This window comes from Hipposideros armiger, unplaced genomic scaffold (assembly GCF_001890085.2).
Source record: "Hipposideros armiger isolate ML-2016 unplaced genomic scaffold, ASM189008v1 scaffold_68, whole genome shotgun sequence".
Lineage (NCBI taxonomy): Eukaryota > Metazoa > Chordata > Mammalia > Chiroptera > Hipposideridae > Hipposideros > Hipposideros armiger.
The window spans coordinates 3,717,222-3,735,479 of NW_017731418.1; the positions used below are offsets into that span (position 1 = coordinate 3,717,222).

Genomic DNA, 18,258 nt, shown 5'->3' on the forward strand with positions numbered 1-18,258 from the left:
CTATGTTCTCCCTCATTTTCCCAGCACCCTAAGACACATCTGTATCACCCCCACTTCACATTTGTTGAAACAGAGGCTCAGGGTGGTGAGGGAACTTGCCTAAGGTCCAGAGCCTGTTAGAGGCGCTTCACATCCAGGTCTGCCTGTCTCTTATCTCCCTGCTACTCCGAGCTGTTATTCTGACATTGCATTGATGATCTACGATTCCCTTCAAAAAGCTGCTATCTCGGGATGACAAGTTCTTTTGACAAAAGGGGGAGGCATTTCTCCTAAGTGGCTTTTTTCTTAAGAGCTTTTACAGTAAGATAGGGACTCATACGTGTGGAGACTGCAAAGGATCAAATGGCCCCAAGGAACCCTGAGAGCACACAGGATTGTTTTGGTTGGATTCCAGCAATGAGCGGGAGCCCTTCTCACAGTGTGTGTCACACAGTTAGCTGAAAAATGGTACTATCCCTATGGTGATGATGAGGATGACGACGATGACAACAATGATGATGACAAACCTGGTTATTGCTCTCCCAAGGAGTTCACGGTCTAGTGGAGGAAGCATTCAAGTAAACAGAGGATCATAAAACAATGAGGTAAGAAGAATGCATCAAGTGTGACCAGGACTGAGAGAGGAGAGCTCAGCCTAGACAGGGGGCAGGGGTGCGGTGGGGACTCCAGCATTCAGTCACATGCAGATGTCCAGTGTGCATGTGCGTGCGTGACTGCACAGTGACTGCTGCTCAGCTGAGCTGTGTGTGTAAATAGGAACGAAGTGAGTTTCCATAACTGCGGCTTTTATCATTTCCTTTTCTCCGTGCTACCTAGGGCTAAGATCTCCAGGAGCTTTTCAGAAATACCACTTTGGATGTTCCTAAAAAGTGTTTTGGATTTGTGTTGTCATCATCCGAGATCCCACTGTAATATAAAGGGTCAGGCGGGATGGAAAGAGCAAGAATTATGGTTGCTTAGGAAACTAAACACTACATTTCCTGTGATTACAATCTCAAGGCTAAAGTTCCTTGCTCACTGCAGGGTTTTCTTGACAACAGCGTGTACCTGTCCAAAGGTTTTGAAAGAGTATAAAACTAGGGTTATTTTGGGTTCCAGGAGACTGGCTCAAGGCTCTGGAAAGAGGCCCTTCACCTTTGACCTTTCTTGAATGGCCTTTCCTGGCCCTGGTCCCCTGGAAGACACGGCATCCTGGCTCCTGGTCACCTGGGAACGTGGCTGATAACTTCTCAGCCTGCCCATGAAAGCAGGGTAAGAGCCTTGGCGGTTTTGAAGCCACTTGGATAAGAGTTGCTGTTCTGTCATTTACTAGCTTCCTGACCTCAGGAGACTTACTTAACCCCTTCAGACCCAATTTCCTCATCTCTAAAATACAGGTGCTAATACTTGCCTGGAAAGCTTGTTGAAGGAGTCAAATATTAAGGTTGGTGAGACACCTGGCATGTGGTAGGCACTCAATAAGGAGCAGTTATGCTTATTTATATTGGGAATGGCCTAGAAAAGTTTCCAGGAATTAGAGGCAGGCCAAAAGAAAGGATGGGGCTGAGGTGGGTGGAAAGGAGGAAATGGGCCGTCTGAAGAACAGCATGATGAGAGCGTGTACCTAGAAAAGCTGGAGGCACATTCGGTGTCACCATGGAAGGCTAACTGGAGCCCCCTGTCCGCGGGGTTGGAAAGGCTAATTGGGACCTGAGTTTAGAGGATTTGAAATGCTAAGGGGTTCTGGCGTTTCTGTGGAGGTCGGCAAGGAATACCAAAGGTTCAGAGGAAGCAGAAAGGGTCCCCCAGGAGGCCCCCTTTCTTCCTCAGCCCGAACTTGGCAACATCCGGACTTCCTTTGAAGTTGGAGGCTCTCATTTTTAACAGTATTTATAGTTCCCTTTACCTTTTACAATAGCTGCTGGACTTCCTGTGCTCAGAACAGCTAGCTGCGCTGCGCGACTCTCCCAGCCAGCCTCTCCCCCATCTCCAGGGGAGCTGTGGAAAGGCGGCTGCGTATAGAAACGCTCCCCGGACTGCTAAGAAGCAAATGATTTTTAAAGATTAGCTGGCACAAAGGGAAACAAGGCCCCTTAAACCTCCTTAGTCAAATAAAAGCTACCTCTGAATCAGATGCACGATCTGCCATGACTCATGCTTTCGTAAGGCTCCGTGCAGAAAGCCATCTGCCAGCAGGTCTGGGAACTCGGTTCCAGGCAACCAGAGACCTTTGTGGGGAGGAACTGTGCTTTACAGGACCAAGCCGACCACAGGGAGGCTTACACAGGAGCCTAGGAGGTGCCTGGAAGGTTTCCTTCCGTAGGAGGCAGCAGAGGCAAGGAAAGCAGTTCTTTCTTTACTGCTTTGGGAAAACAAGGGCATTACAGCTAAAACGTGCCTAGAGTCCAGCTGATCTTAACTAGTGCTTCAAGGATACCCTTCAGGAAGTCTGTAGATTCCTGCAAAATTAGGTGGGTATGTGCATTTTGTGGGAAGAGAACCCATAGTTTTAATCAGATACTTTTGTTCTAAGACCCCTGTTATGTCCTGATTATGCCTAAACCTCCTTATTTTGCCCAGAGAGCATGACTGAGTGACTTGCCGGAAGTCCCCCACCAGTGGGTAGCAGAGACAGAGTGGAAGCAAAATCTTCAGGGCCCTTTCTGTTTCACTGATCCCATGAGAGACCTTAGAACAAGGCGACATTCTGTGACATTCTGTACATGACCCCTAGACAGAAATGAAATGTGCCAGGGACAACTTTGAAAGCTCCTCCCCTCCTTCCAGCCAGGCAGGCTTCCTAAGAGGACAACACGCTCCTGGGGACAGGCGCAGGCAATGGGGAGCTGCTGAGGCTGGCTCCTTGATTATCACATACCTGGGGGTGGGCGGCAGGATTGTGGCTGAGTTTCTGGCCCTCTTGGCTGTATACTCAGGGAAAACAGCAGATTGGGAGTGAGCAGGAAAAGGGGAGTGTTCTGGGGGCCTGGGAGTCATTGCTGCCTTTTTTTCTCATCTATTCGGATGATGGGTTTTCACTTTGGCCTAACTTCCGTGGGACATCATCACAGCTGTAACGCTAAAGAGCCCGTACTCTGAAGGCTGACAGCTCGGGTTTGCCTCCTGGCTCCAGCACTTATTACTGATATAACTTTGGGCAAGTTTCTTGCCTTCTAGACCTTGATTTTTCCATGAGTAAAACAGCTTACTGGTACCCATATTTTGCAAAGATGGATAGGTGCCAACTCTTCATACAGTCGGACGATTCTTCCCAGACCAGCCTCCCTTGCTCTCAGGTCGGCTGAGTGACTGAATTTTCTAGCAAATGGTATGTGAGGGGAAGTGATGTGAATTGATTTCAGGCCTGGCCATAACATTTTTCCAGGTGATCCTCCACATTCTCTCGTATCTCATCGGCTGGCTAAGGATGCCTAAGAGGACTCTGAAGTCCCGGGGGATGATGGGGTGACCCGAGGGAAGGAGCCTGTGCCTCTGAATTGCCATGTGGAAGGCTGCCTGCCAAATACCTGCCCTCAGCTATTGCTATGGGTTTCTATAGCAGTTAGCCTACTTCATAAGGTTATTGTAAGAGTTCAATGAATTAACATCTGCAAATCTCCTAAAACATTGCCTGGAACATATATGTAAATGAGCTATAGACATGATTGCTATTATCAGGATAGATGGATAGATGGAAAGATAAATGGATATTGAGAGAGAAAGAAAAACTGCAAGAATTATCTTTAAAGGTAGCAAAGGTTGTTGGTCACAGAAGTTTTTCTCTCGCTCCAGTTTTATTGAGACATAATTGACTTACAGCACTGTATAAGTTTAAGGTTTACAACATGATTTGACTTACATGTATTGTGAAATGATCACCACAATGAGTTTAGTTAACATCCATCATCTCATATAAATGAAAAAAAAAGTGATTTTTTTTTCCTTGTGATGAGAACTCTTGGGATCTACTCTCTTAACTTTCAAATATACCATACAGCAGTCATATAAATATGCCATATTACTTTATATGCCATCATACTTTACAACACTAGTATTTATTTACCTTATAACTAGAAGTTTGTACCTTTTGACCACCTTCATCCAATTTCTCTCCCCTCAACTCCACCTCTGGTAACCGCAAATCTGATTTCTTTTTCTATGAGTTTTGTTTGTTTGTTGGTTTGTTTTAGACTCCACATATCAGTGAGATAATACATTATTTGCCTTTCTCTGTCTGACTTATTTCACTTAGGCCAGTCTTGTTTCTTAAATTATCACCAAGATAATACTAAAAAAATATTGTTACTATACTTTTGGAGGCCAAAAGATGGCATCGTAGAAAAATGTGTATAGGCATTTATTAGTACATTCCCATGTTTCTTGAAGAAAAACAAAACTACTCCTTTCCTCAAAGAGATACAGTCTAGATGAGACTGGCGATTAGAAACTTTTTCCAACCAAATAAGGTGTTTATGCAAAAATAATAGTTTCACTTTTTTTACTCAAATAATCATTAAAATCATTTGCTTATATGGGAAATAAGAAAAAAAGAGGGAGGGAGGGAAGGTGGAATGGAGGGAGGGAGAAGAAAAGGGAGAGAGGGAGGGATGGAGAAAAGGAAAGTCATAGCTGAGCCCACCTCAGAGGTAGCTCCCTCTCAGATGATATTGGTATTTCTCTTTGTGCCCCAGTCACAATGGCTTAAGCCCCAAAGTCATCACTAGTTCATTTCATGGCTATTATGTCCTCCTACTGGTCAACCTGCCCCCAGTTCCTCCCCCTGCCTCTCTGACCACCCTCAAATCCATCCAGCACACTCTCCCCAGGACAATTGCCCCAAATCCTCCTCTGTCACCTCTTTTTCTCCTGTTCCAAACCCTGCATTGCTCTTGACTGCTTCCTGCAGAGAATCTCAAACTTTTCTAGAGAAGAGCCATCATGATAGAGAAGAACAAGCTGGTGTCATTTGTTCTTTAATAACTGATTCAATTCATTCAAATAATATTTTTGAGTACCTGCTATGAACTGGGTACACAACAGTGAGCAAAACAGGCAAAAAAATTTCTGCCTTCATGAGCTTACTCTAGAGTGTAAGAAGATAGAGAATAAATGAATAAGTTAAATCATGGTGCATGAAATGGTAATAAGAATAAGGGGGAAAAAATCAGGGATGAATAATAGTAGGTACCAGGAGTCAGGGCAGGAGAATGCCTTTTTAAGTAAGGTACTCAGGGAAGGAATCACTGAAAAGTGACATTTAGGCCAAGAGCTGGGAAAATCAGGGAGCAAGCTTGTGCAAACCTGAGAAAGAGCATTGCAGAAGGAAGAAATTTGGGCCAAGAGCAGGCCTGGTCCTTGCATGGCTGGTGTGGAATGAATAAAGACAACGAAGAGGCTAGATCGAGTGAAGACTTGGGAAGCATCAGATTGAGTTTGGCTTTTACCCTGACTGAACAGGGAAGCCACTGGAGGGTTCCAAATGGAAGAGGGCTTGATCTCCCTTATGTATTAACATGATCACTGTGGTTGCTAGGAGGAGAATTACCTAGAGTGGGCAAAGACAGAAAGCAGGACACCAGTAAGGAGCCTAAGATAGTAATATGAGTGAACAAGAGATGATGGATGATAGCAACTTAGACCATGGTGATACCAGTGGAAATTCTGGATATGGAACCAAGATGTTTCCTGATTGATTACATGTGGTGTATAAGAGTAAAAGAAGAATCAATACTGACTCTATAGTTTGAAGCCTAAAAATGTAAAGAGTAGAGTTGTCATTGAATCAGGTGGGAGAACAGGCTTATTGTAGAAAGATTAGGAATTTCCGTTTTAGGTGTGTTTAAGTCTGAGATGCATATTAGATAGCCAACTGGGGATGACAACTATGCAGCTGGAATTCAGGGGAAAGGTCCATGCCAGAGACATAAATTTGGAAGTTGTCAGCATATAAAATGCATAAAAGCCATGAAACTGGATGAGATCACCCCATCAGAACATTTGCATAGATGAAACTAATACAAAATAATATTGAATGTCAACTGTAATTGAAAAAGAAGAACACATAGACAGGGAAGACATTAAGGGGCTGAGACCTGGGGGCTCCCCATATTAAGTGGTCTGGGAAATGAGAAAAACCAGCAAAGGAGGTTGAAAAGGAGTGGCCACTGGGAGAGATAAGACCCTAGCAGAAGGCAGGTCCTGGAAACCAAGTGTTGAGTGTTTCTGGGAGGAGAAGCTGATAAACTATGCTCCGTTTTGGAGTATTCAAATAAGCTGAGGGCTCATAATTGACCATTGGGTTTCACAACATGGAATCTACTAGGGATTTGACAAGAGCCAAGTGGGAACAAAAGACTGATCGAGGTGGGTTAGGAGAGACTAGAATAAAGAGACATAGAGATAATAAATTTACACACAACTCTTTCAGTGAGTTTTGCTGTTAAGGAAGTTGATTAAAGGAGCCATAGCTGGAGGAGATGATGAAGCCAAGAGAGGGTTTTCCTTAAAGTGGGAGAAATTACTTTGTAAGTGTATGTCACCAGAAAGTTAAGGGTGTGTTGGATAAAGCAGCCTGCCATAAGCATAAAATTTCTTTGAAATCTTAACAATTCACATCAATTTTTCCTTTTATTTCTGAAGAATATCTGTTTTAATTTACAAGTGATCTATCCTCCCCAAATCTTTCACTAAAATTTACCCCTATTCCCTCCCCCGCCCCAAAATGTTGTATTTGTCCTATTGCCCTGCAAGTACTACAAAGGATGTGCATGCCCCATTCAGAGAAGGTGGGTTCAACTAGAAGACTTGGAGAACCGAATAGGAAGTTGCATGCTGAAGAGGCCAAGAGGGTGAGCATTTCCAAGAAGGAGGGAATTAGGAACATTGAGGGATGCAGCCAAGAAGCCGGAGATTCATAGCCTAAAGTGTGTGGGTTGACTTTGCCATGGTAACTTGACTCCTCTCTGCCAAGAGATATGCAGGAACCTGCTTCTCATGGAAAATAGTCTGACATGGCCTGAATCTATCAGGATTCCTCCTATGGTGTGTGACAGACGCCCAGTTCAAACTCAGTAAACAAAAGTGAGAATTTACTCACATAACTAGAATTTTAAAGGGGGTGACTCAGTTTCAGGCATGATGATACAGGGTTCAACTGATGTAATTAAGAATCCATCTCTTTGTTTCTGTGTTGACTTCATTCTCAGACAGTGTCTTTGTAGTGGCAACAAAGGTGGCCTCTAGCACTCCAGACTCTCTTACTTCATAGCACCTGAAATATCAGAAGGACAGAGAGAGTCTCTTTCCCAATAGTTCTAGCTTTGATTGGCCCATCTTGGGTCATGTGCCCATTCCTGGACCAATGACTGTGGCCAGGTAGATGTAGAACCCTGATGAGCTAGGATTGAGTCATCCGCTCCCACCTTGAGCTTGGAGCTGAGATCTCATAGACTGAGGATGAGGAAGAGGTTGTCCCTAGAGGGAAACTAATGTTCTCTTGCCAAAAAGAAGGGGGATACATATTACAGGAGCAAGAACAAATATTAATGTCCATTTTACACTACTAATTTCCATTTATTTTTGAAGAAAAAAATTTTTATTTTAGTCAAGAATTATTATTGCTTAACTATTCATATTTTGGGAGCTTATTTTGATGATTATTTGGGACTTGAAATTAAGCTTTTAAGAAGTAAGAAAGTAAGCCAAATAAAACTAGGAAAATAAAATTCATAAAGACAAAATCTAACGTTATTGAAATACAAATCAATAGAACAATGAAAGGGCAAATAAATCCAAAATTGAATTACTTGAGAAAACTAATAAACATATTTCATGAGCTTTATTGAAGGTAAAAGAAAGAGAGCAAGACATGTAAGTTTATAAATAAAAAAGGAGACACAACTAGATATACAGAGGAGATTAAAGGTCATAAATGGATGTACAATTGAAATGTATAAATTTTTTAAACAAAATACTAAATCTCAAAATTAATGATAAAAGAATTAGAAAAATCAATTAAATGTTAGCATAGGAGATGGAAAAGGTGACTTTAAAACCACTGTTAGAACAAATACCAATACTACTAGATAGTGTCACAGTTGAGTTTTAAGTTTTAAAAATAGATAGTGTAAACTAACGCTATCACCTTCTATCCTCATATGGCCAAGAGAGGAAGCTGTGATGTCTCTTCCTCTTCTTATAGGGACACTAATTCCATGAAGGGTCTGTCTCCACCCTCATTACCTCAGCTAATCCTAGTTACCTCCCACAGGTCCCACCTCCTGATAGCATCACACTCAGAGTTAGGACTTCAACACATGAATTTGGGAGGTCATACTCATCCAGTCTATAATAGATAAGCACTAAGTTATCTATATAGGTTTCCAGGGTATAAAGGATGCACTGGGGATGCTATGGAACAGCTAAAAAGAAAAAGGGGGGAAAAGAAGATAGTAAATCACAAGATTTATCTGTGAAAATAAAGATTTATTGTCAGCACACCTGACAAATAGCTGTTGCATGGAAGATTTCTCCCTGTTTTCAAAATGGAGCCATGCAGGCTCAGAGAGGATTAGTTCCTGAGCCAGGACCCCAGAGCAAGGCAATTCCTGAACCATAAATACCTCCCAAGCTCCTGACTTTCCCATGGCTTGACTCAGAACCATTCCCAGATAAATATAACTAAGTCATCAGCGTGAAATCGATGAACGTAAACATATACATGACGAAGGCTTGGCTTCCCAGCCTGGGAGTTTGGAACTGGCCGTGTGACTAAAGAGAAGTATCCAGCGTCATCTCTCTGCGGGGAGTGAAGGTGGCTTCCTCTCTGTTTCTAAAAGAAACAGAACAAATGAGAGTGTGGCTGGAGCCGGAGAATCAGCGCCATGGTCTCGCTCCCAGTTGTCTGCAGCGCCTCTGTGGCAAACAGTGGAGGGATTAACAGGGAGTAGGAGTCGGGGAACAGATGCAACAGATCAGGGAGGAAATGTGTTCCTGGGTAGCTCTTGGCAAGCTAGCTGGTGGGGCTCCTGGCAGAACAGACAGGACGGCTGAGGAAAGGAGGAGAGGGAACAGTCTCTTTTTCACTTTTGAATTTGCAGGGCCTTCTGAATAAGAATCTTTACTGCTGCGCATCTTGGTAAACTGCTAAATTATAAATAAAGGGAAGTGGGGGAGTTGAGGTAGGAAAGAGAATTTTCTGGAATTCAGTGGGTTCATATGAATTTGTGTCGAATTCAATGGGAAGTGTCAATTTCTCTTTTAGTTGACTTGTCTCTGAGGGCCCAGAGAGCTGCCTCCTAAAATACAAACAAACAAAAATACCAAGTGAGCAGCCACATTTTTCTGTGTTATTAAAAAGTTCACAACTTGTGTTCTCTTGACAGTGGGCAGTAGATGTATCCTGGTATCTGGGATGTGACTCCCTCTCAAGGTTTTCACCTGGGGGTTGCTGGGGGACCTGAGCTGAGTTAAAGCTTGTGAAAGAGCTGGAAAGCAACCTTATTTCCCTAAAAGGGGCTCTGATGGGCCCAAAGCATCAGGCATGGCGGTGGCCTGGCTTTGGCTGAGAAGATGCCGAAGAGGTCAGCCGAGACTGGCAGGGCCTTCCTCTCCCACCCTTGACCACAGCCATCTGCCATTGGCCGGTGCTCCACTTCACCAGCACTTGAGCTGCGTGTGATAAATGGAGCTCTTAAATAAACGGGAAGCGGCAGACACAGTCCAGAGGGCAAGATTTATTTTTATTTAGAAAGGCTAAAGAGGAAAAATTTAAATCCGATTTAAATATTTACTCAAAGAGGAGATGGACAGACAGCTGAAACCTTCTAACCTAGACTGGGGACAAGAAGCTGAAGATGGCTTTTCTGAAGTAGGCCGTGGGCCGTACACAGAATAACCCCCTGGTGGAAGGAACGAAAGGGGGACTGCCAGTTCAGGAGAGTCATGAAAAATCAGCTTAGGGTTTGAGATCACGTGGCCCAGCTCACAACCCCCCCCCCGCCCCCACAGATGCTTCGTGGGACTTGCCCTGAGATTTTGGGCAAATTACTGAGCTAGTCTAAGCCTTCTTCACGCTTTCATCGTTACACATGGAAGTGTGTGTGTGGGGGGGTTATCTGTCTCATAAAATTATTATGAGATTAAAAAAACAAGGAATGTAGGGGTGGCCAGTTAGCTCAGTTGGTTAAGGTGCTCATAACACCAAGGTTGCTGGTTCGATCCCCACATGGGCCACTGAAGTGCACCCTCCACAACTAGATTGAAATAACCACTTGACTTGGAGCTGATGGGTCCTGCTGGAAAAACACACTGTTCCCCGATAAATAAATAAATAAATAAATAAATAAATAAATAAATAAATAAATAAAATAAAACAAGGAATGATGGCATTTAATAGAAGTAAGCTATTACTGTTTAAGTCTACACTAGGCCTATTCAAACTACAAATTCCTGGACCCTCTTATATGAAAACTCCGTGAGTCTGAGCTAAGGCCCAGGGATCTGTATTTTGAAAATGCCCTCTGGGGTTTTCTAACTGGGCAGCCAGGTTTGGGGATGAGAGTCCCATGAGCCTGTGCAGAAGCGGCCCCAGCCCTACAGTGAATACCAGCGGGACCCCCAACCCAGAGTCAGTCCCCCGGCTTCAAAGACCAATGGATGCCTAATAGACATAGAGCATTAAACTCAGTACTGCGTCACGTCCCGACTTCTGCCCGCCCCCGTCTTGCCCGTCTCCTCATGGCACCCTCATTCACCCAGGTGCTCAGGCTGCAAACTGCTGCTTCTCTTTCCCTTTCCCCTTTATATGCATCAGCAGATCCTGGCAGCAGCTTTTCCTCCCAGCTCTGCCCTTAACCTGCTCGGACTCCCAGCTTTCCCTCTTGCGCCCTGTTGACCGTTCTCCATTCATAGAGAGACCTTTATAAAGACTGATCAGGCCACAGGGGCCCGTGCTCTCAAGGGCTTCCTCACCTGGATGCCTCGCACTAGGCTTCGGCCACAGAGGCCTCCCCTCCCCCGTTGCACATGCTAACCCTACGCTGGTCTCAGGACCTTGGCACTGGCTTTGCTCTCTGCCTGGAACACGTACCCTCATCCCAGCCTCCCCCAGCGTCCCCGAACCTGCTGCTTTCTCCTCATCCAAGTCTCTACTTGCATGCCACGTCCTCAGAAAGGTATGCCCTGACTTCCACAGCCAAAAGAACTTGCTCTGTGACCTTTGGCAGATTACTTAGCTTCTCTGGAACTCAAATTTTCTTACCTGGACCATGAAGGTAATAATATTACCTACCTCTTAGGTTCACTATGAGGATTATATGAGTTTCAGTACACATGAAAACATTTTTTAATTTTAGTTTTTCCAGTTTTATTGAGATATAATTGACACACAACATTGTATTAGTTTAAGGTGTGCAACATATATATTTGCCTTCTGTATATATTGCAAAATTATCACCACAATAAGTCTAGTTAAAGTTCATCATCTCTCATAGTTATAAAATTTTTTCTTGTGATGAGAACTTTTAAGATGTAGTCTCTTAGCAACTTTCAAATATACCGTATAGTTAACTACACTGACACCTTCGTTTATTTTGGGCTTCCCTTGGCCGGGGCACAGCGGTTACTGGTTTTCCCACCTCCAAGTCGAGAGTGGAAAGGACTCTGGGTCCCTACTGTGTCTCCTGAGGGAACCCTGTCTGCCAACACCCATCAGAGCTCCCTGGTAATGTTATAGGGTGCACATTTCACCTCCAGAACTTATTTATCTTATAGCTGGGAGTTTGTACCTTTTGACCACCTTCACCCGTTTCCCAACCTGCCACCCTCCCACCCACTCCCACCCACTCCCACCCCTCATCTCTGGCAACTGCTGATTTGTTCTCTGCATCAATGCGTTCAGGTTTTTTTGAGATTTCACATATAAGTGAGATCATTCAGTATTTGTCTTTCTCTGTCTAACTTAGTTCACTTAGCAGAGTGCCTTCAAGATTCATCAGTGTTGTCACAAATGGCAGCATTTCCTTCTTTTTATGGCTGAGTAATATTCTATTGTATATATACCACCTTTTCTTTATCCATTTATCCATCGATGGAAAGTGTACATTGTTTAAAAAATAGTGCTAGGCTCTTAGTAAGTGCTCAATAAATGTAAAGTTAGCTCATATTTATCTCATGTAATTACAATGATTTACTTATTGTCCTATCTAGGCCAACAGGCAGGGTACTGACATACAGAAGACACCTATACTGGGTTCAATAGTGTTCCCCCAAATTCATGTCCACAAGGAACCTCAAAAAGTGACCTTATTTGGAAATAGAGTCTTGGCAGGTGTAGTTAGCTAAGGTGAGGTCATACTGAGTTAAGGCAGACTCTAACCCCATGACTGGTGTCCTTGTAAGAAAACATGTGAATGTACATACACAGCACAGAGAGAAGAAAGCCATGCGATGACAGAGGAGAGATTGGACTGATGTAACTCTAAGCCAAGGAACTCCAAAGAGTACTGGCAAATGCCAGGAGCTAGGGAGAGGCAAGAAAGGGTCATTCTCAGAGCATTCAGAGACAGTATGTCCTTGCTGACACCATGATTTTGGTCTTCTATCTTCCAGAACTACGAGGGAAGAAATCTCTGTTTCAAGCCATCCATGTTGTGGTACTTCATTATAGTACCCATAATGCTACTATAGCCAGAAAGTACCTAGGAAGCTAGTACAACACCCATTAACGGGCAAGTGAGTGAGAGAGGGACAGAGGGAGTGAGTGAATAATTCACCTGCTTTCCCCTGCACTCTGACTCCAATGAAAAGGCAAACGTTTCCTTCTCCTTTTCCCTATGACATGAACGGGGAGCTCTGAGGGGTGTTGGCAGACAGGGTTCCCTCAGAAGACACAGTGGGGTTCCAGCATCCTTCACATTCTTGACTTAGAGGTGGGGAGACAAGTAATCACCCTGCTTCAGGCAAGGTCAGCCCAGCATAAATTGCCACCTGCCACCTGCCATCAAGACAACGGTCTCTGTCCAAGAAAGGAGGAAGGTCTTCCATCACAAAAGTCATATAAACCCATCCATTGGTTCCACATTACTGACCAAGGGCCCACCATGAGCCAGGTGCTGACCCAGCTCTGAGCTCCCACAACCACTGCCCTGTCCTCTCTTGGGAAACCTCTCACTTCCTTTCTCAAATCTTGGCTATTTATATATGTCAAGCTGCCTCGTTTTCCCAAGGGGGTCATTTGGCAAAGATAAAAATGGCTCAGAGAAACCACAGACCAAAATACGTTGTGACAAGACCCGCCGCCCACCCTTCATTCAGCGTGCCACTTGCTTGGCGAGTTCATCCTCTTCCATCCACAGAGGACATCATCAGTTTGCCCAGGACACAAAAGCACTGAGTTCCTGTGGGTCACTCTCTCTGGGTCCTGGATTCCTGGCCTTTTTAGGTCAACTGCTACTTGCTTGAGAACAGGTCATAGGTTGAAGACATAAGAAATCACAGCTGATCTCACGGAGTGCTTACTCTGAACCAGGCACCATGAGGTTCGCTTAATGTTCATTACAGCCCTAGGGGTAAGGACTATTGTTAGCCCTACTTTGATGATGGGGAAACTGAGGCACAGAAAGGTTGAATAACTTACCTAAGGTTCCACAGTGAATAAGGAATAAGTGACAAACGAGAGTGTGATGAGGGCAGTCTGGCCCCAGAGATCGGGCTCCCAGCCACTGCTGACAGAGTAACCATAGGACATGTCTGTATAAGAGACACATCACACCCCAAAAATGATGCCTCTGGGCATGCTTACCTTGTTTGTTGTGTTTCTAAAATTAACTAGTATCAATTTTCTTAGCAATAATCCTCTGAAAACCTTTACTGAAGCATAGAAGAATATGGAATTTGGAGTCAGTAAGACATAGATTCTCTTCCTGGCTGTGCCCTACTGGATTCATAGCCTTGAGCAAATTACTCAGCCTCCCTGGGCCTGGCTTCTCCGTATGTAAAGGAATGGCATTTACAAATTGTCTGGCACGTAGTAGGCATTCAACAAGCCTAGTACTGTCAGCCTCTCTCTGCCTAAGTGTATGTTACATGGAATTCCACAGTTAAGGAGATCCATCTACCCATTTGTCTTAGTCCACTTGGGCTGCTAAAACAGAATGCTGAAGACCAGGTGGCTTAAGAACAACAGAAAGGGCACTGATCCCATTTTTGAGGGTTCCACCCTCATAATCTGATCACCTTCCAAAAGCCCCACCTCCTAACACCCTCACATGCAGGTAAGGATTACAACACGTGAATTTGGAGGGAGGGGTACAAAAGCATTCCATCTATAGCACCATTCTAGGTCACATCTAATTTAAGTCAGATCATGATTCAGAAATTTGAAGCTATAAGTGACCTTCAGGGATCAAAAGTTTGGTTACTGACTCTAAGCACCCACTAAACAATTATAAAGATGTATGGTAACACTCAGAAAGGGGTCGCTGCTGAGCACCAGTGACCGTCTCTCCTGGAAAGACCTAGTGTCCTGGAGTGAATGCTGGATTTTGGAGCAAAAGATAAGATTTGGACTCCTGGCTCAATAGGGAATGGGTATTAACACCAGCTCATCCAGCTGACCTAGCTATTTTGAGGCAAAGGCAGTATGGGATCAATGAAAAGTAATTGTGACTATAAGAAGCTCACACATGTAAGGCATTGTTGGGTAAAGTTGTGTTTTCCGTGAAATGGTGACTTTTCTGGCGTCATAGATACTAATCTGAACAGTGCAGGTTAAAGAGACCCTTCAGGTATCTAGTGCTAAGACAACCGATGCCAGCTCCTGGCTTTGCCTTCGCTTGTGGCTGCCTCACCTGTGCATACCTCTGTCACTCATCCTTTCATCCAGCTCTCTTCACTAAGCCCTTGAGTGGGCCATCTCTTTCCTGCACCGACTCCAAAATCTGCCATGCTTTTCCAAATTATTCTACCTGAATAACCAGATTGTAGCAGATTCTCCGATCTCACCCCATCCCTTGTCACTCACTGTTCCTTCTTCACATGCCTGCAGGTTTTCACCAGCTGCATGCTCCTGTGGCCCTCACACAGGGCAGACCACAGTGCTGGGGAGTGACAGCCTCGCAGGGCAGCCCTCGAGCAGACCCAGGGCAGCTGTTGGGTAATAATACCCCAGCCTCCTCCTCCGTCGAGTGGAATGACTCCAAAGCACATTCCACAGTTTTCCAGAGCCCGAGCCCGCGTGCTCACAGCGATAACTGCTGTCAGTGCTCCCTGTAGGTCCGCCTTCCCTTCCCGACGCACCTCCCTGCTCCCCTGCCAGTCCTTGGGATCTCCTCCCAGTGAACCTGCTTCCACTTCAGTCTTGCTCTCAGAACCTGTTTCTGTGGGAGCTCAACCTAAGGTACCAGGTGATCATATCTTGACCTGGGGCATTGCTGAGTGCCTCATCTGACATAGGTCACTTAGGGCCACCACGGACTACGCTAAATCCCGCTGCAGAGTTGTTAAGGCCATGATCCTTCCTGCCACTACTCTCTGTCCAGCTTCAGGTTTCCCGATCCTTCCTCCACTGCACCCTCCTACCTGCCTTTCATATACCAGTTGTGCTCGGTTGTTTGCAGTCCTTGGAATGTTCCTCGTCCTCATGCCTCTGGCCCCCAGCCGTGTTGTTCTCTTTGCCAGGAACATCCTTTCCCACGGTTGGTTCATTCACCTCCCACTTGACTTTTGAGGTTCCAGCTTCCGTGACCACCTCCACCCCCCCACNCTCCCGCCCCAAGCACACACGCAAGCTGGGTGACACACCCCTCTTATGGGCTCCCTGAGCCACTCAATTCTGATAGTGCCTATTTTCTCTGTTTTCTCTGGCTAGACTGTAGGTAAGCTTGGTGGGGCAGGAAACTTGTCTTATTTGTTTCAAATTCCAAGCCTGGCACCATACCTACACAGAGTAGGTTTCGAATAAAGGCTTGATGAATTAATGAAGAAAAGTAGTACATAAACACAGCTTTTAGTTTTGGAAAGGGAATGAGACAGTTCCTCTAATATAAGGTGAAATATGGGAGAGTCATGAGGACAGTCTAAACCACTTTGTGGGCTGCCAGGGTGGAGAGAAAACAACAATTACTTCCTTGACAAAGAGGCTTTGAAGGTTGTGAAGGACAGTGATTGTTGGGCAATAGGAATAGAGGGGATGAGGAGCAGGAGGAGGAACATTCCAGAGACAAGGAACCCTGAGCGCCAACATCCTCAGGACGGACATTTCTGAGTCAGCCTGGACAGTGAGGAATGATCAGACCAGCTGAGCGCAGGGTTCTCCAGAAAGCATTGGGGGGCAGTGAAGGTGTGGATGGGGGTGTTTCCTCTGACCGAGGAGACACGGTCCCAAGGCTGGTGACTTTGCTTATTGTTTAATACACCGACCCTCCCCCAGCACAGCCATCTTTCCTTCCTTCCTCAGCTTCCTTTGCTAATGGGTGAGGCTTCCTGTTAAGTCATTCTGAGAACTGTGGTTTTCAGAGCTTAAAGACCAGGAATGCCTGCCAGCAAAATTACCACTGAAGGTCCCCACTGAATTCCAAGAAACCATTCCTCACACTGCTAACTAACCTGGCCTTCCAGAGGGCGCCAACCCCCAGAGGACAGAGCCAGGATGATGTCCTGTTCACTTTCAGGAGCCTGTCCTTGACACACCATTCAAAGCCACTCAGGAAAAGAAGTGTGTCCCTCTGCTCTTTGTCAACAAAGCCAAACTGTAACTACCAGGATGTTTGCTATTTAAAGTTGAATCCTGCTGTGAATCACTTCCAGGATAGAGGCTGTTCTGCAAAGTGAATCGCCATGCTCCTTTATTTATTAATTAACATTTTAAAAAACCTATATATGGCAATTTTCTATTGTTTTTAAAATCCAGAAAAAAACATATAAATAACTAGGTTACAAAAGAAAGACTAAACAAGGACAACCAGCATTCACAATAATGACCCTAAAATGCCACCCGATCCTAGGGTGCCTTCTGAAAATTGAACTACTGATTAATAATCCCTTATCTGCAATTCCAAAACTCATTTCTAGCAAAAATTGACCTGAGCGAATGAGAAGATATTTATATTCATTTATCTTATGTAGTGTAAATACTCATACCTTTTGCTGTAGACTATGAATGTGTTTTAATACAGGGTGCCGCCCTAGACCCTGCTATACGTAAACGATATCGTTTATGCACACTATTATCCTCCTAGAATACAAAATATTCTGAATTCCAGGCCACATCTGGACCAAAGGTCTTCAGATAAGGGATTATAGACCTGAGCCTATGTAAATTACGTGCAATTTTATTTTTTGCGTTGGGCGTTTTGGGGGGATTCCAACTTTGTGACGTCGGAGTGCTGGCTCTTGTTCCCTTTTTATTGCCTGTCTCCGTCCTGTCCCCTCCTGGATCTACACTCCGCTGCCTTGCTCTTTGCCCAGGAAGGCTGCACACATGGGTGGCCTCATTTGGGCTGACCCCCTTGCTGGCCAGTGGCAGGTACTAGCTGGAGAGATGAGGGCCAAGGGAAAGGATTGGGGTGTTTCTTCTCCACTTCTTCTGGCTTCAGTACCCATCCCTGGCACTCCCTGCCCCCCTCCCCATGGGCAGCCCTATACACAGCCACAGCTGCAGCGCCCTCTGAGCTGGGGACAGCTATAAACACACACTCCCTCCCCCCCCCTCCTCCTTCAGCTCTAAGGGGTAGTAACTGCGGTTCGCTATTGCAGGGGGCAGAAGCACCCACCTCTATGTTTGCCCTCTGTACCCTGCCCACACCTTGTAAGCAGCCCCTTTGTTAGAGTCTCTCCATTTGAACCATCTGGAGCGAACACTGTTTCCTGCTGTACACCAGCCAATATGTTAACAATCAGAGTCCCTGTAGTATTTTGTAAAATGCACTGATCTTAAGTCAGGAGGCCTGAGGTTGAGGATTGGGTAACTTGGGGCAAATCACTCTGCCTTTCTGGTTGTGAAGGACGGTGATAGTTGGCAGTGGAAATGAGGAGGATAAGGAGTAGGGGGAGGAAGCATTCTCTCTGAACAACCGGATGTAGCAGAGGATCATATCTCATTGAGTTTTTTTCTTTTGCGGCCAAAATTTACTTTTCTGGCTCTTAGCTTTTCTATCTGTAAAATGGGGCTGCTAATGCCTATTTCAGAGTGTGCTGTGATAATAAAACACATCAATGTCTGTGAGCATGTCTAGGAAACGCTAAAGAAATGCAAAAGAATTCAAGAGCTCTTAGGAAACC

At 45.0% G+C, this 18,258-nt stretch overlaps 1 long non-coding RNA gene across 1 annotated transcript in view; it reads left to right on the plus strand.

Annotated features, from left to right (window-relative positions):
• The first annotated feature begins 95 nt into the window (after positions 1-95).
• The window catches only part of LOC109382693 (uncharacterized), a 40,394-nt gene continuing 22,231 nt past the window's right edge, over positions 96-18,258 (plus strand). The window contains exons 1-2 of the long non-coding RNA XR_002123967.1: positions 96-584; positions 1,099-1,251. This is a non-coding gene — a long non-coding RNA (uncharacterized LOC109382693). The remainder of the gene's footprint in view (positions 585-1,098; positions 1,252-18,258) is intronic.